Source organism: Triturus cristatus, chromosome 5_1 (assembly GCF_964204655.1).
Source record: "Triturus cristatus chromosome 5_1, aTriCri1.1, whole genome shotgun sequence".
NCBI lineage: Eukaryota > Metazoa > Chordata > Amphibia > Caudata > Salamandridae > Triturus > Triturus cristatus.
Genome location: NC_140587.1, coordinates 628,176,314 through 628,201,120, shown reverse-complemented (window position 1 = coordinate 628,201,120; position 24,807 = coordinate 628,176,314).

Genomic DNA, 24,807 nt, shown 5'->3' with positions numbered 1-24,807 from the left:
TAATGCTTGCAAAGACAGCATACAATGCAGTACATTCTCAACTTATCTGCAAATGTTAAATGAAGAAATTGATCAGGAAACTACAATTGCAGCAGAAATCGCTAGAGATAGTTCTCAGGACAGCCAAAGTTCAGGAACACTCAGTCAAGATCCCCTAGGACAACCAATCATTGAAAATGAAGCATCAATAGCCATGAATGAAGTGGAAACGGCTATGAATCAAGCTCAAGAAGAATTTATAGACTTAGAAAATTTGGAAAGACAACTGAATCAAGAGCAGCAACAAATTTATGAAGAGATCAAAAACAAAATTGATCACGGATTTCTACATGAAAAAAAAGAGTGCTCATGCACATCATTTCATCCAATCAGGATGTATGTAAGCGGACAAGCTGGAACTGGAAAAAGTTTCCTAACAAAAGTCATCAGAAGCTACCTAAAGCAAAAAACGGATTCTACTTTGTCTTGTGTGGTTACTGCTCCAACTGGGTTAGCAGCATATAACATAAAAGGAATCACTTTACATCGTTTGCTAATGTTACCAGTGGAGCATGAGAACAAAATACAATTCAACAAGCTAACTGGAGAAGCATCCTTGGAAGTTTCAAGAGTATTGAAGAAGATGCAAGTTCTCATTATTGATGAGGTGAGCATGGTATCAAACTTAATGCTTGCCTTTGTGCATTTAAGAATGCAGCAAATTTTGAAGACAGACTATGACATGTTATTTGGTGGAAAACACGTCATAGTTTTTGGAGATCTTTTGCAACTTACTCCAGTTAAAGGACAACCAGTGTTTAATACTGTCACACATGAAGACACGAAGAAGTCATTGGGAAGCATCGGAAATACAAATATTTGGTCCTTCTTTGAGTACAAGGAACTTACTACTAATATGAGGCAAGCAAACGATGAAGAATATGGAAGTATTCTGAAAGATATCAGGATTGGACTACTCACAGAAGTTGGCAAAAAAACATTACAGAGTCGGCTGCTACATAATTTATTTCCAAAGGAAGAAATAGTTGCAGAGAAGATATACAAGAACATTGCAGAAAACAAAAGTGTCATCTGCTTAATGCCAACTCTACGTGAATGCTCAATATTCAATGAGGAGCTTTTGAAATTGGAAAAGGAAGAGATCAGGAAATTGGAAGCAGTGGACAAAATTGAGGATGGAAGAATTAGTGTCACAGTAACAGGCAAACTGAAAAATAAATTGGACTCACTAGAGAAGAACATCTCCAAAACAGCTGGATTAGAAAAAAATCTATATGTTTGCATGAACTGTAGAGTATTTTTAAGGAGAAATTTGGATGTTGAAAAAGGTTTAGTTAATGGAGCGATGGGAAGAGTTGTGGGTTTTATTAATTACCAGAAAAAAGAAGGAGTTGAATGTTTAAAAATAAAATTTGATCAGATAGAAGAAGTTAAAGATATTTGTCGTTGTACAGTACGTTTTATGCTTGTGAAAGACTTATATGTACGTAGGAAGCAGTTTCCGTTTTCTCTAGCATATGCTGTAACTATTCACAAGTCTCAAGGATTGACTGTAGATTGTGCATTTGTGAACATTGGTTCAACTGTGTTCAAAGAAGGTATGGCATATGTAGCTTTGTCACGAGTGAAAACATTATCAGGTTTATTCATGATAGACTTTGATGACTCAAAAGTTAGTGCTGATACAAACTGTGTAAAGGAGTATAATAGATTAAGAAGAAGCTATGCTCCTCATTTAGGTCAGTATCCTGTGTTGGAGAAACGTGTAGTTTCTCGTAAAAGAAAAAATGAGAATATCTGTAATGAAGATGTAGAGAAGAGGAAAAAAAAGAGGAGTGATGTAATTGCAAGCAAAAAGAAAAAGGAAAATGAAGAACAGGTTGTAGGATGTCATTTTGAAAATAGCTCTGGTGTCAACTGCTACGCAAATGTAGTGCTGAATGTTGCATTTTATCTGAAAAGTTTGCAAGAGCAGATAATAGTAAATCAGGGAAAAAGATTCTGTTCAGAGCTGAGTCTCCTTTTTCAAAAGCTGAGTAAAGATAAAACTCAAATAGAAAGTGCTACTGAAATTAGAAAACTTTTAGATGTATGTTCAGGACGAACACAGTTTTCTCAAAATGAACAGCAAGATGCACTTGAATTTTTGATGTATTTTCTTCAGGTAGTGGAAGAAGAAGGAGTTCCCATTGACATTTTTTTTGGTCTCTCTTATAAATGGGAACATAGTTGTGATAATTGTTATAATATATGTGGCTCTATTGTTGATAATGAAAGATTTATTTATTTGACATTGCCAGAGAGTAAAACAGTCACTTTTGCAAAATTAGTTAAAGATGCAAATCATAGCATGAAATGTAGTGAGTGTAATTCTGACATGTTTTCAACATTAATTTTAAAGGAATACGGACAGTATGTAATTTTAATGATGCAACGATGTAGAGCTGATGGTTCAAAATTGGATACTTTAATAAAGAAGTTTACAGGACAGCAATTATCAATTTCAGGAAAAACTTTTGTAACTGTTGCAATAATTTTCCATGATGGACCTACTGTTACTTCTGGACATTACACAGTTTATCTTAAATGTGAAAAAGGCTGGACACTGTGTAATGATTCCCAATTGATTTTCAAACAACGTTTGCCTTTTGATTTAGCAAATTCCTATCTAATCTTCCTGAAACCTAAATTTTAGACAGATTTGGCAAGATGTCGACAAAATAATTTTACCATTTTACTGGATTACCACTGCAATTTTGTAGAAAAAAGATTTTTTAAATTATCATTTGGCCTAATGGAAAGATAACCAATTGTAATGTGGACTTTTTAAATTTTTAATGAAACTTTGAAAAACCAATAATTTAGAGATTATCGGTAACTTCTGCACATTTTAAATTTTGGAATGTTATTGGACTGCCATTGGAAATTTTTTCTAAAATGATTTAAAAAATTACTATTTGGCCATGCAGAAAAGTAACCAAATCCATTGTGGACTTAATAAATTATTCAAAAAATTTTCGTGAACCAAAATGTTACAGAGAATCGGTGAGATCTGGACAAATTAAACTTTAGAATTTTATTGGATTACCGTTGGAAATTTATTCCAAATAAAAATTTAAAATTACTATTTGGTCTAAAGGAAATGAAATCAGATGTATTTTGGAGTTATTTGAGATATAATATTGTGATTATACTTCTGAAACAAACATATCAGACGGTATTTTAAAGAAATAAGTATTGGTATTAGATGATATTTTTTTAGAATATTATGCATTTCTATAATGTTAAGTTTAAGTAAAAAAAGAATCAGGGCTTTTTTAATACAATCTTTGTGATTGTTATTTTTTTTGCCCGCTGTAAAATGATGAATGCAATTGCTTTCACAATTTATAGTGAAATGCAATATATTCTGAAAACAGCAAAAATAAGGCAAAAATATTTTATGGAAAAAAATGTAAATATGTGTACTGTATTATAAAATGTTTTAAAAATATTAATACTTTTTTCTTTTTTTCCAGATAGATATAGAAAATTTTCGAAAACTACAAACATTTTTAAAACTATTTTTTAAAAAAACAAATGAATAAATATTTTTTCAGTGAGTATGGTAAGTCAATAATAATAATTGTAGTCTCTCAAGGACCTTGTAATGTGTTTATTGATTTTTAGTGTTTTTAAAAAAAAAAAAAAAAAAAAAAGTACGCGCACCGTACGCGTACGGTAAAAAAAAATAAAAAAAAGTTTTTAAAAACATATGTAAAAAAAAGATGAAAGATAAGGTTGGCTCTTAAAAGAACCGTTGTGTTCATGCAGGGACAGAGGAAAGGAAGCATGGGAAAATTATTCAAAGCGACAAATGTGCTGATCTATTTTGTTGTTCACTAGGGAAACACTGGTCTCCCTATAGCAAATTAGATCTTGACAAAATGTGCATCGAATATCAACCTTCCGAAATCGAGGGTTGATTTCCAGAGGGCCAGCAAAAGGAGATTCTCCCCCCACAGATGAAGGGCTCACCTGACCTGCAGAAGAAGGAGTCAGCCCTGCAGATGATGGTTCAGGCTGAGCTGCTGTGGATGTACTGGCTTGTCTTTCTGAAGAGTTACCTCCAAAAAGATGACCATGTGTCCTTCTGTGTACATCCTGGAGGTGTCTCTTCATGGTGTGATTCCCAAAGGAATACTTCCTGTTAGGATTACCTCTAGAGAGTACACGCTTACACAGCTTACAAGTCACTAAGGGTGCATTTACCTTTTGCTGGCCTTCAGGAAAAGTAAAATAATCCCATACATAAGAGGGCTTTTGTTTCCTCGATCTCTGCCTCAAGACAGTGCTGCTAGTGCTAGCCTCACTCTCAGAAGAGCTCTGCTGTTCTGCCATCGTATCCCAAAGACAAACCAGCTCCTTCTCCCAAGGGATCACAAGCAGAAATGAGGGGAATGGGTGTGGTGTAGGAGAGTTCTAGAACTGAAAGTAGTTTCAACCAATCAAAAGTTGTGTTTCATGATCACATGACCTACCGTACGCTTACGGTACGCTTACGGCAAAAGTGCGCATGCGCGTAAAAAAGACACGCGCTTGCGCGCATGCGCATAACAGTCACTCCCGGCACTTCCGCGTAACATGCGCGTGTAGCGTACACGCGTACGTGTCCCACGCGGAGTACGCGCGGCTACGCAAATTGCGTAACTATACGCAAGCAGCGTAGGAAAATTACGGACGTTGCGTAAACCGTACGCTTACCGTGAGCTTACGGTACGCGTACTAAAAAAATAAAAAAAAAATAGAAAAAAAGTACTGCAAATAAATTTTACATGTTTATTTTAAAAAATATAAAAAAAAAACATATTAAAGAATTTTAAAAATTTAATCATAGTCTTTATAAAAGGTAAGAAAATTAAAATAAAAATATGTTAGAAAAAATAGAAGAAAAAAAAAAAATTAGCATTTAAAAAACCTTGCAAATTCACTGAAAAAACCATGGGTTTCACACACGTTATAGTTAGGAATTAGCATTTAAAAAACCTTGCAAATTCACTGAAAAAACCATGGGTTTCACACACGTTATAGTTAGGAATTAGCATTTAAAAAACCTTAGAAATTCAGTGAAAAAACCATAGGTTTCACACACGTTATAGTTAGGAATTAGCATTTAAAAAACCTTAGAAATTCAGTGAAAAAACCATAGGTTTCACACATGTTATAGTTAGCTGGACATTTTACTCGTAAAAAACCAATGAGATTCCCCCGTTATAGTTAGTTCAGCTAACTATAACTCGCGCGCCCGCAATGCACTGCTGATGACGTCACATATTACATCACTCATGACATGGTCAGTGACATCACTCATGACATCACTGATGACATCTCAAATGACATCACTGATGACCTCACTGATGACATCATCCTTGTGATAGAGTGGCAGACCTCCTCTTCCCCTAATAAAACCTTTGATACACACATTCAAAAATAGAGACTAAAATTTACAAAACAATGGACATACCAATAACAGTTACAACAACCTCTTCAGTAATTCTAAGATCCACATACACATCCACTCATTCACCAACAGTCCAATACAGTCACTCATACATGTACTCACTTATCATATGTACTCATACACCTATACATCCTGTTACACAATGCCACTCATCCATAGAGCTACTCACACACATAGTCACTCATGCTAATAAAGAATCAAACATACATTTACTTGCATATACAGTTATACACACACCACCACACTTACTTCTACGGAAACTTACACATACTTAGTCTTTTAAACAATCACTTATAGAAATACATACTTATTCATACAGGAACTCTTTCAATCTCTCACTCTCACATAAACTCACATATATAAACCAATAGTCACATATACTAGTTTTAAACATATGTAGTTACTCATAAAGACACTATTGAGACAGTCATTCACTCACTAACACACCCATACACACACTCATCCACCCATGCAGTCCTGCACACATGCTCTGTTCAACACATACAAACAGTGAGTCACTCATTCATGCACCTATGCACTACGTCATACCCCCCACCGAACCATGCAGACACTCAGACTGATACTCAAAAAACCAACTAATAACCTATATAGACACCCATGAAGCTACTCACCAACCCATGCAGCCACTTATACACAAAGTGAAAAAATGATACAGATATTTATATATTTAAACATTACTCACTAAGCCATGTATTCACTATGATACACTTAATCAGTCAGTTACACAATCAATTTTTCAAAAAGAAATCATCCATTTAGACAGTAATATACCCATTTATTCTTCCATCAACCTTGAGATATACATATATAAAACATATTTAATTTTCAGAAAAACACACATTCACTGGATGATGTCATCAGTGAGGTCATCAGTGATGTCATTTGAGATGTCATCAGTGATGTCATGAGTGATGTCACTGACCATGTCATGAGTGATGTAATATGTGACGTCATCAGCAGTGCATTGCGGGCGCGCGAGTTATAGTTAGCTGAACTAACTATAACGGGGGAATTTCATTGGTTTTTTACGAGTAAAATGTCCAGCTAACTATAACATGTGTGAAACCTATGGTTTTTTCACTGAATTTCTAAGGTTTTTTAAATGCTAATTCCTAACTATAATGTGTGTGAAACCTATGGTTTTTTCACTGAATATATATATATATATATATATATATATATATATATATGCTGGAATGCTGGATAATGCTGCTGAATTGGATGCAATAAATCGCACTTAAGGATTTTTAAAAACACGCTGTGGTCCGTACCTGTTTCTTGGGGGATCCCGGGCGGAACAGGACTGTGAAAATGTATATATATATATATATATGTGAGCAAGGCCACCGAGTTGGCCGAAACACGTCTATTCGAGTTTTGCACTAGACCGATTAATTAATAAATCATTACTGCGGCTGGCAGTATCAGCGCAAGAACAGTTGTCCGTCTCTCCTTTCGGTGCCGCAATGCACCTTTGAGTGATAATCGGATATATATATATATATATATATATATATATTCACCTTATCAAGTTACCCATTAAGGAGAGCCACATGCAGGAGGTAAACTTCTGTTTAATTGCAAAGGTTGCAGTGCAGTAGAGGGAAATCCAACCACTATAATACAGCCTGACGCGTTTCATGCAAACTAGCATTTCTTCAGAGGCGTGGTTACAATGAGATATGGAGCATGCAGCATCACTTTTAAAGTCTAATCACCTGCCCATGTGGGCGTCGGCTCTCCCAGAGTCTGCTGGTACTTGTGGTGCCATTAGTGTTACTACTGTGAGCTGCTTACATAACGTTGAAATAATCATAAAAGTAAAAACCCCAGTGGGTCTGGAAAGAGTCCTGCTCATTCCGAACAGCCTGTTTCTGTCCTTTACAAAACGACCTCCATGCCCTTCACGCTGCTCGACGGTTGACAAGCAGCTCGGTCCACACACCAGTGGTAGGGCTCTCCCATGACCGGGACCAGCCGTCAAACAATTCATCTTCTCAAATTTCCCATTAAGGAGAGCCACATGCAGGAGGTAAACTTCCGTTTAATTGCAAAGGTTGCAGTGCAGTAGAGGGAAATCCAGCCACTATAATACAGCCTGACGGGTGTCATGCAAACTAGCATTTCTTCAGAGGCGTGGTTACAACGAAATATGGAGCATGCATCATCACTTTTAAAATCTAATCACCTGCCCATGTGGGCTTCGGCTCTCCCAGAGCCTGCTGGTACTTGTGGTGCCATTAGTGTTACTACTGTGAGCTGCCTACATAACATTGAAATAATCATAAAAGTAAATATATATATATATGTATAGGCGTTCCCATCTAAAATCCCTTGGAAATCTGATACAGTGTATATAAGACATTTTGCAAAACTGATGCATCTTTGGCAAGAGGGCTGCTGAGCTTGAGAAATTCCTATGTCTCTAAAACCTAGGCGTAGGAATGATGCATTGGCTGTGGCATAGGAATCTGAGCAGCGGAAATGGCTTGAAACTGTGTAATCTTCCATCAAGTCACATCCCGTCAACAGGTAAGTGCACAAATAAGGTAGGTAACACAGTGAATATCACATCTCACACAAATAGGAAACGGTATGACACACATTTTTACAACGCCTGCCTTTACAACATGGTTTTTACATTGCCACACTCATTACAAATCATGATTTTACAACGCATGCCATCACAATGCATTTTTAGAATCTACACTTACAACGCATTCCATTACAATGCATACCATTACACCGCATACCATTACAATGCATAATACTTTTAGGGTCAACAGTAGTGTAGGTGATGGGTAGTGTAGGGGTAAAAGTTACGATTCCCACTCGAGTGAGTGCAACAGTAGGGTAAGTGTTGGATAGTGTAGGAGTAAGAATTACTGGTCCCACTCCAGTGAGTGCAACAGTAGGATAAGTGTTGGATAGAATGGGGTAAAAATTAATGTTTCTCATTACTTACCTTATAATGCGTTGTAATGGCATGCGTTTTAGTGACATGCATTGTAATGGCATGCGTTGTAGTGGAATGGTTTGTAATGGTATGCATTGTGAAGGATGTTGCAGTGTAATGACTGCGCTGTAAAGGTAGTGCGTTGTAATGACTGCATTGTAATGGTTGTTTCCCATCACACACCATCATAGACTTGTATGCACTCATACTGTAATTTCAATCAATACGTCACACATACGTAGACACAGTGGTGCATAGATGTACACTATGCCCGCTTGTATGTTAGACATCAAGTAACAAGGTAGTAGAGTGCAAGGTGAATTTCTCACCTTTTCACACTCTGTTACATTGGTCCACAAAAATTAGACTACTTGCATTAGTCAAAACTGATGCATCACCTCTGATTTCTGATGCATTGCTGTAGTTGTGTCAGTCTTATGACCAACTACAGCAATTCGCCACTTTTGGGCCGGATGCCTTGCAGCATCCTACCCACGGACAAGTCAGAATTTCGGACGCATCCTTGGGAACTTGCCCCATGGAGCCCTGTGTTGTCAATACAGCACATCCATGACATCGGAAGGTTTTTTAATGCAGGCGCAATTAATTTTTTGACACATCGCTGCCTTGGCACAGTGATGCATTATTTCATGTAAAGAAGATCCTAAGGCCCTGAGTATGAGTTTCTGGTGGAGCGGTGGCACAGCAGTGCAACCCACTGTACCACCGCTTTGCCAAAGGTCGCACTGCCTGCGAGATTACGACTATCTAGTAGTCTGCCAGGTGGGTGGTATGGCAGTCCCAAGGCGGTGCCTCTTTTAAAGGCGGTGGTGCCATTAAAAACGGCACAGCAGTGAGACTGCACTACAAGGTGCCTGCACGGCATGGACTCGACTCAACTTGAATGTCCATGTTCATGCACACAGGGGGGCACATGTTACACCCACCTGTGTGCTTCCATATATGTTTGAGACACAGCGGAGCCCTGTAGGGCCCCCTTTGCTTCCTCTCCTCCAGGGCAGAGAGGAAACTCGTAATATGCTTGGCGGGACCAAGACGGTCCCACCAAGCATATTGTGGCCTTTGTCTGCCGATCCTACAATAGAGAGCGGTGGTTCCCTGGTGGAGCTGGTGGTCCCAGGGTGGTCTGACTGTCCGAGTCATAATCAGTGGTCAGACTCTGGACCGCCAGACTCATAATAGGGCCCTAAGAGTATTTCTTTCAGATATCCCTATGAAATGTAGGGACATACTTACAAGGAGCTTGTGCCGCCGCTGTATCATTTCTTTTTAGACAGTGGCGGCGCTTTCTTTGCTTCATACTTACAAGGTGACACATGTAGGCAGAAGCGTCACTTTTTTTTACCTGTATCAGTTTTTACCTTTGTCAGAATCGTCTGCGTGGCGTTAGTTTTTATATGTGCAAAGTAGTCATTCACACCTAAAATTCCCTGTAAAACTGATGCAGTGGTATTTATAAAATTTTGCAAAACGGATGCATCTTTGGCAAGAGGTCTGCTGAGCTTGAGATGCGTCAAAATTCCTATGCCTCTAAAACCCAGGCTTCGGAATAACCCATTCGCTTTGGCATAGGTATCTGAGTGGCGGAAATGACTTCAAACAGTGTAATCTGCAATCAAGTCACATCCCCTCAACAGGTAAGCACACACGTAAGGTAGGTAACACAGTAAATATCACATCACACACCATCACAGACTTGTATGCACTCACATTGTACGTTCCGATATTACATCACATATACATAGGCATAGTGGTACACATAAGTACACTATGCCCACTTGTATGCATGACATCCAGGACCAATGTAATAGAGTGAAAGGTGATTTTTTTTTATCCTTTTCATTTTCCATTACATTGGTCCCCCACATTAGGCTACTTGCATCAGTCAAAACTGACGTATCACCTCTGATATGTGACAGTTGCTGTAGTTGCTTCAGTCTAATGACCAACTTTAACAATGGGCCACTTTTGGGCTGGATGCCTTGCAGCATCCTACTCGAGGATGAGACAGAATTTCTGATGCAACCTTGGGACCTTGTGCCATGGAGCACTGTAGTGTAAATACAGCGCATCCATGGCGTCAGTAGATTTTTGGCGGCAGGTGTGAGACATTTTGATGCATCGCTGCCTTGGGGCAGAAATGCATAATTTCTAGTAAATAAGGCCCTATAAAACTAATAAAAAGAACATTAAGATAGAGAGTTCTTTGAGCAGATGCTTACCTTTGACTAAAACATCATGAATGGAACTCACTGGTGGTGGGCGCGTTACCTAGATGATCATTCTTTGCGTGTTTCAAAATAAAAGATACCTTCACACTTTGACGCCTATTTGATAAGGATTTGTTTGACCCAATTCTACAAAAAGAAAGCTACCATAGACTCCAATAATTTTTATTGTACTTAATATGCCAATTATCATTTTGCCTGACTACAATACACTGTTACTTTTCAAACACTGATTATACACTTTAAATAAACAGACCCACACAAAGGAAACAGAATTACTTGTTTGGTTTTTAACGGAGTAGGGATGTTTTTGTCAGCGTTATTATTCACATTCTGCTTCACGGGACTTTATCGCCACCTGATTGCATGTATTCATGTAAAATAGGACAACAGGGGGTTTCCCACGATGCGTGCGTGCTATGGCTGTAGTTATGTAATGAGTTTAACAAGTGTGCCACTTAAAATATCTCTCTCAAACTTTCTTTGTGCGTTGTAAGCATTTTCATTCTACTGTGGCCATTCTATGCCAAAGCTCTTTGATTTCCTGTTTATAAGTTTGTGATTCATGTTGCTTTTAAGAATGCCAGCAAACAATTCAGATAAAACCTTTATGTCAGCTGAAAACAATAATCGACAACGCCAATAGGTCTAGCATTTTTATAAGTGAAAATGCTTCTTCATTAAGTGGCAAGTATGTGTGCCTGGGAAGGAGGGGCGGGGATGATGGCATGGGTTAAGGTGAAAATGAGTCAGTGGGTAGACGAATAAGTGCATGGATGGATGAATGTGTAAGTGTGATTGTGGTGGATTGATGAATAGTACGTAAGTAAATAATATTTTTGTTGTGCAGTTAATTAAAACCATTACAAAAAGTTGGCCATCTCTTATAAACAATAAAACATTGATTTAAAAGACTGATAGCTACAGTTACAAACACATTAAAATTGCGGAAAAGATCCCCTCCCCCGGCCTTAGGAACCCATAGTCCTGTTTCTTCATTTTTGTTTGCAGAGATTAGCAGCAGTTCATGAGATAAAAATTACCCCCCTTGTCAGAGTCTTGGCTACAAAGTGAGGGCAGGCAAATAGGTGCAAGTTTAAAGTGCATAGTGCCGCATCAACGTCCATTAATTTATGCAGAGATATTCTATGGTTAGCCTATTGATGCTTTTCCTTGAGGCTTACATGTGCAAAAATGCTTAAAATTATGTACTTAAAACGCTGTTACAGTTGTTACGCAAATTGTTAACAGGACGTCTCCAACTCAGTTCCAGTCAACTTCTTTGATGATCCGGCAGTATCTGTTTTAAACGGAGATCAGCTGCAGCTAAACATTTTACCAGACAGCAGCTTAGTTGAATGTCTTCGCCAGAGAAGCTTGCAAGCACCGCTTGTCTGCACGACCGTATTTGGTTCTTGTTAAAAATAGGACTGAGTAGTAACCGGCGCTCCCTCATCAGCTCACGGCAAATGGTTATGATAGGTGAGGAAATATGAATTCTGTGATCAGTTATGTCCCCTATCGTAGACCCCAACGACTCCATGTGCATGCTATAAGTACATGTATGTTCCCTCCAGTTCCAGTTTTGAAGACGCAAATATATGTGCGTCCACCGTCAACATGTCCTCTTTCAGATCCGCCATGAATGGGTCAGATATTCCATTCCTAAGTATGAAAGGCCACCGACTTTATGTGGTTCACTTTCCACATTTTACAGATTCAGGCGAGTAGGCCCAGAATTCTGTCATCAAGCCTTTTCCTGCCTTCTGCCTCTGAAAGCTCCAGTCTGAGCCTGCATCTGTATCCATGAACTTTGTCCTACTCCCTGCGCGGCTAACGGTGCCTGATCCAGCCTGTTGCCTGCCAAAAACTGTATTTCACCTTCAAGATTATCTGCTCCGCTCCTCATCCGATGCATTCCTGTCTAGTAGTTTAGGTAAACATTCCTCCAGCTACCGTGCAAAGGGCCAGGCCTCGCTGTCCTCGTGCAAGTAATTCATAGCCCCTGTTACCATGGAATATTCCTACCCCCTCGCATCTCATGTAGACACTTAGACGCTTGTACACGCACTAACAGTCAGTATAGAATAGATTCTATCCTAGAGACCTCTCCTTTTGGATAACACAGTTCTTTAAACATAGGATATTAGATATGATTGGGGATTAGGTTGACATGACCCCCAGACTTCTGTCTCCACATGTAGAGCTAAATGTCAAGTCCCCTTCACCCTCTAGTTGCACGTCAATCACACGTCATGCGGCTGCGGCGCGCGCATCTCTGCCAAATATTTCTGCTGACATTACAGGATTCTCTTATGGATCCACCCACTTGTGACATCATGTATGATGACGTTTATTAAATTACACCCATATGTCCGCCTCTTTAGTTACGTATGCACATTTTATCTGTATTATCAGCTGTTACGCCTCTTGCATCTGTTTCACTGTAGTGTATTTTCTATAAAACTGATTATCTGTCAATAATGTATGCCCTTCCTTCCTGAACTTTCGTGGTGATGGAATAGAAGCCTGCAATTCGAATTGCATTTCCTTTGTCAAGGAATAAAGCCTTTTAGAACCTCTAATACCACGGATTCTGCCTCTTATATTTACTGAGTTATTCTTACTAGACTTTACCGCATAAAAAAAATAGTACCGGTAATGAAATATTTACCACATAAATTGGCGCCCGAATAGGGACACTTTCTCATCTCACGCGCCGGCGGTGCGTTGCAGGCCCGGTCTCCTGCCACAGCTGAACGGACAAAAACGCGTACCTGCAGGATTTCCTGTATCTCCCTCCGGCCAAGCGGAGGTGACTGAGGCTGCGATCAACACCCAGACGAGGCGGTGAGAAGTGCGAAGTATCCCGACCAGAGCCTAGCTGAGAGAGCAAGATCCGAGGTATACAGAGGCCCGCCAGGTTCCGAAGTTCCGAGTCCAGTCGAGTCGAGTCCAGTCCGGTCCAGTTTCAGTTCCGTTCCGAGGCCTTCCGTTCCGAGCTACCCGGTGAGTACCATTACCGGGGAGGCATTTAACGTGCACATAGTCTGTGCCGGTCAAGACGGGTTTGGGTACACAAATCCGGTCTGCACTGTTTTAGCAGTGTATCTGTACTGTTTAGCAGTATATATAGTATGTCTTGCATATAAATAAGTATTATCTAATGTCAGTATTATGTCAGTAACTAGTTTTCTATTAGTTATCATCGTTCGCTAAAACTGTTAAGTGTTAAATGTTTTAATACGTTCTATATATTGTGGTGTGAATGACTGTTCATTATTGTGTTCCTTGTATAAAGTGTGTTCTAGCAACCATCTAAAAATGCCACTCTTTTCGAAATTAAGACAGATCAAAACTAGAAAAGGGGTACTCGAAGAAGCTGTTCCCATCCCACCTAGGGACACTCCAGGGTACTTTATGTATCATAAGCATGGCCTAGATGCCGTATTATTTCTTGATTTATGGGTGGACTACACCAAAGAGTTACCAGAGAGTCAGAGATGGCCCGCAGCGGGGACCTGGGATGCAGATTGCATCATGAGAGTAGAAGAAGAATTATGGAAAAAGAAAGCCAGACAGTCACAGAAAGATGCCATTGAATTATGGCGTAAAGAATCATATAGACGTACAGAAAAAGCACTCAGACAGGAAGAGAAAGGTAGAGAGAATTCAAATAAAACTCGAGAAAATCGATTACTTGAGGAAGGTACCCGAGTAAAATCAGAACAGGTAGATAGACAAAGAAACACTCTTATGAATGGTATGTATCCTCTTCTGGCCGAAGGGTTACCTAAGGCTACCCCGGAAATTCCAAAAGACTTAACTCCTCCATTGCTCCCGATAAAAGCACATCCCAAAACACATCCCAAAACAGCAAAGGACGTTTTTCTTTCCTCCTATTTAGATGACGTAGCTCCCGAGTATGCTAATGCCATACCACGCACACCGCTTGCCGATGGTGTTCAACACCAAGAGCATTCGTCTGTACCCCCGCAACAACAAACTCCTACACAAGTCCCAACAGGTCCGTCCGTTTCCACTGTTTTTCCCGCATCTACAATCTCTATCCTACGTCCAACGAATCCTTTCTTGCCCAGCACCTCAGATGGTGCTACAGGAGGTACGACAGACATGTTTGCCACACCGCCGCGAAATAAACAAACCCTTAGAGATTTAGCACTCCAACGTACACCCCAACCAGCGACATCCGACATGTTTAAAGAACAGCTTGTAGATTGTAGATACGACCCAGTACCAGGTAAACAGGACAAATTGCTCATATCATCACTACGTATACGACGAGCTACATTATATTTAATGACGATACCAGGAATGGTTGAACACCTAGACAATATATATTGCTTTGTCCAAACAGGGCGAGGTCCAGAAAGTATTAACGAAGCTATGGAATACCAGAAAGTGGATGTACAAAGACAACTACTCCGTTTTTTCATAAATTGCGTAATTAGGAATCAAGACAGGCCTGGGGCAGATCATGATACCATGCAAAGACTTGCCAAATGGGGTCAGAACATATCAGAAGAGAAACATGATAGACAGGCGTGTATAATCGCCATGTATCGAAAGATCCGCAAGGAAGTAGAACGAATACATAAAGAAAGACGAGAAACAGACAGAGTTGAATCAGAGGAAGAGGAGGAGCAAGAATCAGAACAATTAGACACGATAGCTTATGTAGGTAGAGGAAGACCCCATAATAATACTAGAGGCTTTAATGATCCGATACGTCCGATACGTCCAGAATGCAATAGACATTTTCCAAACCCTATGTTAAATACAAGATCCCCGGAACACCTATTCCAAGCCGCTGATAAATTACTCAGAGATCGAAGGGGGTACCACATGCTCGATTCCATGGACGAACAAGAATTAGCCAGGTCAGCAGTACAATGGGCTGACAGTCCCAGCGAATACAATGATGATGTACTTGCACACACGTTTCTGAATCTTGATCCATACGAACAGCGTTTAGCTAGTATATACACGATTCAACACCTCCTTATATTATATAAAAGCCAACACTCCGATCCAGGACCCTTACCTGACATATTGACAGAACTACTCACGAATAAATGGAGAGGGTCAGGTACTGATTTGATTAAAGAAATTCTAGAATTTCGAAACCAATATTTAACTTTCGTATGCCCAGAACACGTTCCAGTTCCCATCATGGGAAGAAAAATGTATCACATAGATAGACAGAACCCGTTACGCGAAGTACACCCAATCAGAGGTGACGGTAATAACTTTACACGCGTGTTTGTGTACACGCCTATAACTAAATTGGAATTATTAGAAATGAAGAAAGTAGTACCCAGCCATGACAAGGATCCAGCAGGTTTCCACCGTGAAATAAAAGACATGTTACTCATGGGAGAGTATACCTACCCCGACATTATGAAAATATTAAAAGTCCTATTGCCCGCCGGTGTTTATGAGAAACTCAAAGAAAAGGAATGGGAGGTGGGAGACCAAAAGATAGATTGGACAGCATTAGAAAACGAAGAAAGGGCCCGAGCTGCAGGAGCAGGGCTTGGGGAAAAGACTACAGCACTACCAGGATTACTAGTGCAGGTACTGCCACGTTTATTAATTACGAAAAAGGAAGACTGGGGTGCAATATCAGCCTGTAAACAAAAGCCAGATGAAGACACTAGTGATTTCTATTCCCGATTTGAAAAATGTTTTGGTATAAATAGTGGCATAAAAGCCAGTAGTGAGTCATATCCACATCTGTTTGTGACAAAATTAGTTGAAAATTCTCTGCTGCAAGTCAAGAATAGAGTATTGAAATTCGAAAGTACCTGGCAAGGTAATACCCCATCACAGATGTTACAGATGTTACAATATCACCACAATAGAATTAGAGAAGAACAAGAACACGAACAAAGACGTATGAAAGATACAAAAATGAAAATGCTTGTTGCCCAGTCAGTTCCAGCCGATGGTCATCAAAAGGGTGATTCCGCAGGTCCAACGAAAGGGACATGCAACTATTGTAAACAACAAGGTCATTATATACACGATTGTCCAGTCCTGAAACATAATATTGCCACAGGTAGAACCCAGGAGAGACCACGTCCACCTAGACAGGATCAGAATCAACAACAAATCCCTCAGCATGCACAACCTAGGTTAGCTCCGCAACAATTAGCTCCGCAACAGGCAGCTCCACAACAGACCGTAGCACCACCACAAGCGCAGCCTATTGCTGCAACACAAGCAACGACACAACAGATGTATCAGTATGCACAAGCAGATTATCCCGATTATCAGCGATACACATGAAATAGCCTAGAGAGGGAAGTTGGCTTACCCCTTATAGAGGTTCCTGTAGACCAAGAGGGACCTTATGTACATAGTGAACTATTAGGGGAAGACAGAAAGTTTTTACTTGATACAGGGGCAAGCAGAACAACTATAAGACGCAGTGAAGTTCCAGGGGCACCCCTCTCAGGCTCACAAAATATTTCCCTTGGATTCTCAGGAAAACCTATAATCAATGACGTAACACAACCTCTTCCACTTACGGTCGGTCCATTGACACGTACTACAGATTTATTGCTTACTAAATCATGTCCAGAAAACTTGTTAGGTATAAAAACATTGAAAGCTCTAGGAGCCATAATATGTTGTTCTCCGGAAGGAGTACGACTATTTTTACGTGATTTTAAAGGTCACTACGTGTCCAGGGACATGGATCACCGGCTGCAGAATTTACCTACACATTTATGGGCACAAGGCCCCACTGATGTTGGTTGCATGAACATTACACCATATCGAGTCACACTGAAAACAGGAGTAGTATTACCACGAATGCGACAATACAAGTTACCACCAGATGCTGTTGTGGCTTTGCTGCAAATCATTGACGAGCTTATTGCACAAGGAGTGGTTGTCGAAACCGACTCCAATGTATGTAATTCCCCGATAATTCCGATTCTTAAAAGAACGGATCCAAAAGCACCACCAGTATATCGATTAGTTATTGATCTGCGCGAATTAAATAAATGCATTGTACCACAATACCCCGTGGTCCCAGATATCTCTTCATTACTCACAGCTATTGACTCAGAAGCAACGTTCTTCACTGTAATTGATCTCAAGAATGCTTTCTTTAGCGTCCCAATAGATCCGGAAAGTCAATATCTGTTCGGATTCAGTTTAAATGGACGAAGTTTTAAATTCACACGCGCACCTCAAGGATTTACAGAAAGCCCCAGCATCTATAGCCAAGCCCTGAAACGAGAACTTGACAGTATCCACATGCCAGTTAACACTGCCTTGCTTCAATATGTCGATGATCTGCTGATCACCGCCCGAAGCGAACCTGAATGTGAAACAGCGTCACTGACGGTTTTAAAATTTCTGGCCGACAAGGGGCACAAGGTGTCCCCTTCTAAGCTGCAATTCTGTGTCCAGCGAGTTGTTTATCTTGGGCACTCGCTGTCCAAGGAGGGAAGGCAGCTTACACCTGATCGCATCCAGTTAATTGCTAACATGCCACCACCCAAGACACAAAAGGAGGTGCGGGCTTTTATAGGCCTCACTTCATACTGTAGGCAGTGGATCCCTCAATATGCATTTCTAGCAAAACCACTCATCCAGTTGACAACACAGGAGGCAGCCACATCGACTGTCCTCCCTTGGACTCCAGAACATACACATGCCTTTGAAAGCTTAAAGAAAGCTTTATGCCAAGCACCTGTTTTAGCAACACCATGTTACAGTAAACCGTTTACACTCTTTGTTACAGAACGCGACGGTACTGCCTTGTCAGTACTCACTCAGGAACAAGCAGGATCACACAAACCATGTGCTTATTTCTCTAGTACATTAGATCCAGTAGCTCAGGCTCTTCCTGCGTGCCTGAAATCGGTGGCAGCAACAGCTTTAGCAATCAGACAAAGCGATGCCATAGTGTTAGGACATCAATTGACAGTACAAGTACCACACGCAGTAGAGGTTCTCTTGAACCGCACACAAACACAACACTTGACTATAGCGAGACTCACGGGTTACGAATTAACATTGTTTCAGCCACACATAGAAATCAGACGTTGTAATACGTTAAATCCTGCCACACTGTTGCCAGTAGGCGGAACAGATCCATTGGCACATGATTGTGTCGAAGTCATTACTATCACGACGAAACCCAGACAAGACTTGACAGATATCCCTTTGTCAGATCCAGACTTGACATTGTATGTAGATGGGTCATGTATGAGAACAAGTACAGGAGAGTTAGTGGCTGCTTACGCAGTCACAACAGATACTGAAGTCATTGAATCAAATTGTATTAACACTCTGTCAGCTCAAGCAGCAGAGCTCATCGCTCTGACACAAGCCTGTATTCAAGCCAAAAATAAGAAAGTCAACATATACACAGATTCACGTTATGCATTCGGAGTCGTCCATGACTTCGGCGTACTGTGGCGAGAGAGAGGTTATTTAACTTCTCACGGTGCCCACATCCAACACGGACCCCTCATTCAAGCCCTATTAGACGCGATTCATCTACCTACTGCAATATCGATTATGAAATGCAAAGCCCATACAAAAGTTACCGATATCATTTCTCAAGGTAATGACCTAGCTGACAGAACAGCTAAACAGACTGCTCAGAATCAGACTCATACAACTGACGCGACAAAGACAATAGTTCCGACACCAACACATTGCATGACAGTTAAGGATCCAGCCCTTGATGTAATTGACATACAGACACATGCTACACCAGAAGAAATAAAGAAATGGACTGAATTAGGAGGGATCCAAACGGATCAAGGATGGATGACGAAGGAAAAATCTATATGGTTTCTTCCCGACTCCATGGTTCAAGTCATCATTAACACTATACATAGTCCAGCGCACCTAGGAGAAAAAGCTATGCTAGACAGCATTCAACACATCTGGTTTAACAAACATTTACGAGCCGCAGCTAAACAGAAAGTACGTACCTGTATGATATGTTGTCAGTTTAATCCAGGTAAAAGCATCCCCGTAGAGCAGGGTGGATTTCAACCTCCCGATCATGCTTTTGAAGTCCTCCAGATGGATTATATCCAGATGGAACGATGTCGAGGATTCAAATATGTTCTCGTAGTTGTCTGTGCTCTTTCCCGTTGGACAGAAGCCTACCCGGTTTCAGATTACACTGCCCCGACTACTGCCAAACAGTTAGTTCGAGAATTCTTCCCACGGTACGGTTTACCACGTGTTGTCTACTCAGATAACGGCCAGCCGTTCTCATCCGAACTAATGAAACACGTTTCCCTTTTGTTAGGCTACCAATGGAAATTCTACTGTGTCCGACATCCCGAGGCAGCAGGTCTCGTGGAACGCCATAATCAAACTCTGAAAATTAGATTGTCCAAAATATGTAGGGAAAAAGGTGTCGATTGGATAGTAGCCTTACCAGTTGCACTCTTTTACATGAGAATGGTAGCACATTCTCGAACAGGGCTATCCCCGTACGAGGTGATCTTCGGTAGACCACCAAATATGTGGGGGACGCCTATACCTCGCAAAATCACTGATGTTGACTGTAATATGCTGACAGATTACCTGGCTTCCTTGATGTCTGCACTACAATCTTGTCGTTCACAGGTAGCTGCTGCTTTTCCTGATAATACTGAGGTGAAGCCCCATGACGTGGTTCCTGGCGACCTGGTTCTGGTCAGGAATTTTGACCGGAAGACCCAACTGGAGCCTAGATGGACATCGCCAAAATTGGTTCTACTAACTACAAGGACAGCCGTGAAGATTGAGGGACGTAAAGGGTGGTTGCACTCGAGTCATATCAAGAAATTTTATGGACTACCATCTAGTGTGAACGCTCAGCCCTGCATTCCCTCACAGACAGACTCAAAGCTCCCCTTGGCTGAATTAACAAACACTGAACTTTATAAACTGAAGTTAAGGTCTAGCAAGTCAGACAATTTGATTGTTTAAGTCCTCTCCAAGATGAATCGGTTGAATTTGTCTCTGACATGTATCCTCTAGACCAGAATAGAGAAAGAAATCAACAGATGCAGCTTAAAAAGCATGCGTATTGTAAATCACTTCGTAGTCACTGCACAGTAACATTATTCATTTTGTTTTTTCTAAGTCTTCTGATCATCATTTCCAGCATACTATTGCACATGTATTACCCTATTCTTAAGCGTGCTTACAATGTAACTGCAGAACATTCTTTTAGCGAATTACCCCCACATGAGTTGTCCTATAGATTTGCGCTGCGCAACAACACGTTCATTAGTATGTTACATCATTCCCATCAGACCAGCAATGCCACGAATTGTTGGATATGTGGCCGACTCCCTCCCTATCAGAACTATAAGGGAGTTTTGCCCCTCTTTCCCTATCCGTTCACACACAATGGCTCCTGTGGAGCATGGTTTAGTTTGATTAATTCCCTAGATTCAAATTCCGCAGTTTATCAAGACAACTGGGTATGGGGAAACCTGAACCTAGTTTTGCTTAAAGTCTGCTACCCTAACAAGGAGGGACTTCCCAAGAGAACAGGAACTGATCTAGAAAATGAAGTATATGGATTAGGTAATTTTACACTTAACCTCATGATCCTGAACGTTGAATCTGAAGCTACACCAATCTTGCCCGCCATGTCAGTATTCCCAGTAAAAGGGGAATTATGTGTAAGAAAGAATGGCTCCATACACATGGGCCATAGTAAATGCACCACTGTAATAAACTTCAGTGATCAAGGCAAGTCTACATTTAGAGCTTCCCGTCATTCCTACTTCATATGTGGCCAGACCGCATATATACGTCTACCTCTAGATTGGGATGGTACCTGTTACATAGCATTCCTTCTGCCACCTGTTTTCCTAGCTCCTCCTGATTATCATAGAAATACCCATTTAGTACACAATAGACAGCAGAGAGATCTCCCAATTGTCGATTATACTGAAACGGCATGGGAGCAATACACAGATTTCAATAAAGGTTTCTTTCCCTATATAGGTACAGTCACTAATAGTAAGCTGATACGTAGATTAACTAGAACCCTTGAAGCAGTAGTGAACGAGACTACTTCCGCCTTGGGCAATTTAACAGAAGAGCAGTCTGCCATGCGGATTGTTGTGCTTCAAAATCGTCTTGTCCTTGACGTCATCCTGGCCGATAGGGGCGGAGCTTGTAGGGTCATCGGATCAAGTTGCTGCGTTTTCATACCAGAAAATTCACCGTCAGTATATAAAGCCATAACTCGCCTTCATAAGATTGTGAGCCAGATACACCAGAGTCCAGGCACCTGGACTTGGTCCGGTTGGTTTTGGAGCGTGTTGTCAGCCTGGGGATGGAGAATCCTATCCTTCCTAGGTATTGGCTTCCTCATACTATTCAGTTGCTGCTTATGTCTACAATGTGGGCCAGCGATTTGTGGTCTGTGTGCCACATCGTGTATCCCACATCCAAGTTTTCGTTCAAGATCCCGGAAGAAGAAAGAAGAACAAATGATGCTATATGAACAGATCGATGGATTGATGAAGATCGATATCTCCTGAGGGTCCGTAGGGGACAAGGAGGGAATGAGGAAATATGAATTCTGTGATCAGTTATGTCCCCTATCGTAGACCCCAACGACTCCATGTGCATGCTATAAGTACATGTATGTTCCCTCCAGTTCCAGTTTTGAAGACGCAAATATATGTGCGTCCACCGTCAACATGTCCTCTTTCAGATCCGCTATGAATGGGTCAGATATTCCATTCCTAAGTATGAAAGGCCACCGACTTTATGTGGTTCACTTTCCACATTTTACAGATTCAGGCGAGTAGGCCCAGAATTCTGTCATCAAGCCTTTTCCTGCCTTCTGCCTCTGAAAGCTCCAGTCTGAGCCTGCATCTGTATCCATGAACTTTGTCCTACTCCCTGCGCGGCTAACGGTGCCTGATCCAGCCTGTTGCCTGCCAAAAACTGTATTTCACCTTCAAGATTATCTGCTCCGCTCCTCATCCGATGCATTCCTGTCTAGTAGTTTAGGTAAACATTCCTCCAGCTACCGTGCAAAGGGCCAGGCCTCGCTGTCCTCGTGCAAGTAATTCATAGCCCCTGTTACCATGGAATATTCCTACCCCCTCGCATCTCATGTAGACACTTAGACGCTTGTACACGCACTAACAGTCAGTATAGAATAGATTCTATCCTAGAGACCTCTCCTTTTGGATAACACAGTTCTTTAAACATAGGATATTAGATATGATTGGGGATTAGGTTGACATGACCCCCAGACTTCTGTCTCCACATGTAGAGCTAAATGTCAAGTCCCCTTCACCCTCTAGTTGCACGTCAATCACACGTCATGCGGCTGCGGCGCGCGCATCTCTGCCAAATATTTCTGCTGACATTACAGGATTCTCTTATGGATCCACCCACTTGTGACATCATGTATGATGACGTTTATTAAATTACACCCATATGTCCGCCTCTTTAGTTACGTATGCACATTTTATCTGTATTATCAGCTGTTACACCTCTTGCATCTGTTTCACTGTAGTGTATTTTCTATAAAACTGATTATCTGTCAATAATGTATGCCCTTCCTTCCTGAACTTTCGTGGTGATGGAATAGAAGCCTGCAATTCGAATTGCATTTCCTTTGTCAAGGAATAAAGCCTTTTAGAACCTCTAATACCACGGATTCTGCCTCTTATATTTACTGAGTTATTCTTACTAGACTTTACCGCATAAAAAAAATAGTACCGGTAATGAAATATTTACCACATAGGGACTATGTCCTCCTCTCCTTCCCCGCAGAGACGGCACATTGCAGGCTTCGGAGGGCTCAGCCACGGTGGCAGATGGTGTGCAGATGGTAATAAACCTAACCTGAATTTCAAAAACTTCTCTTTGGTGGTTCTGGAGAAATTAGAGAGGAGGTAAGCTTGAGGAGTCGCTTTACTGTAAGATTGTATAGTGAGCCAGCCATGTGAGCGTTCTGTCAAGGCCGCTTAGTCTTGTAAGATAGATTCTTTTTTGACAATGTTATTTACAATTTTTTTTAAGCTTACCATGGTCCCCGACGTTGCCCAGAGTTGCCGTAACCCCAACTGGTCCAGTGCAGTGTCCAAAAAGTGTCTAGCTGGGCAGGTTTCTGAAGTTTCTACTTCTCTCCACAAGTAGGAGTTTAACGTTTCTGACTGCCCTTTTTTGATCTTAAACCAGGTTTTAACAAAGGCTCCTTTTCGAGCAAGCTCATGTCTTTGTATCCCAAATTCAAGCTTCATTTGTGCCGGAGATGTGTATCCAGGCAGCCCGTATATTATTCTCAGTGCTCTTGCAATGGTGCCGTTCAATGTTTCTGCGTCCCTATCTCTCATGGCTTTACTTCCATAGGTGATTGATGGAATCAGTTTAGCCTGTATCACCTTGGTCAGAGGGAGAAAGCTTGGTCCAGCGGTCATATTTTTCAGGTTTCTTAATGCTACCGCTGTTGTTAATACCCTCTTTTTTATTGCCTCGCATTGTGCTTTGTAATTGCCTTTATTGTCAGTCATGACCCCCAGATATTTGTAGTTTGTACGACTTCAAGCTTGACTTTTGCCAGGTACCAGTTCTATTTTATTTTTATTTTCCGGTGATTTACACACATGACTTTTGTTTTATTTTGATTAATGCTTAGTTTGTTGGTCTTTGAGTATTGAGATGTAATGTCCAGCAGGCGTTGTAATCCTATGGGTGTCCGACTGATGAGTACTAAGTCGTCTGTGTATAGGAGGTTGGATAGCTGACGGCCTCCTAGCTTCGGGGCATGCGTATTGCTTCCATTAAGTTGAACTGAAAGCTGGGCCATAAATAGATTAAAAAGTGTCAGGGCAAGTACACACCCTTGTTTTAATACTGAAGTTGTGTACATCTTTTTCATTAAATGGTCCCCTGCCCCCAGCTTTACTTGTACCCAGGTGTTACTATGCAGAAGGATTAGTTGTTTTAGGAACAGTGAAGGAATGCCTAACGTTTTTAGTTTTTGCCACAGGATATTTCTGTTTATATGATCAAACGCTGAACTGTAATCAATAAAGCAGAGTTACAGG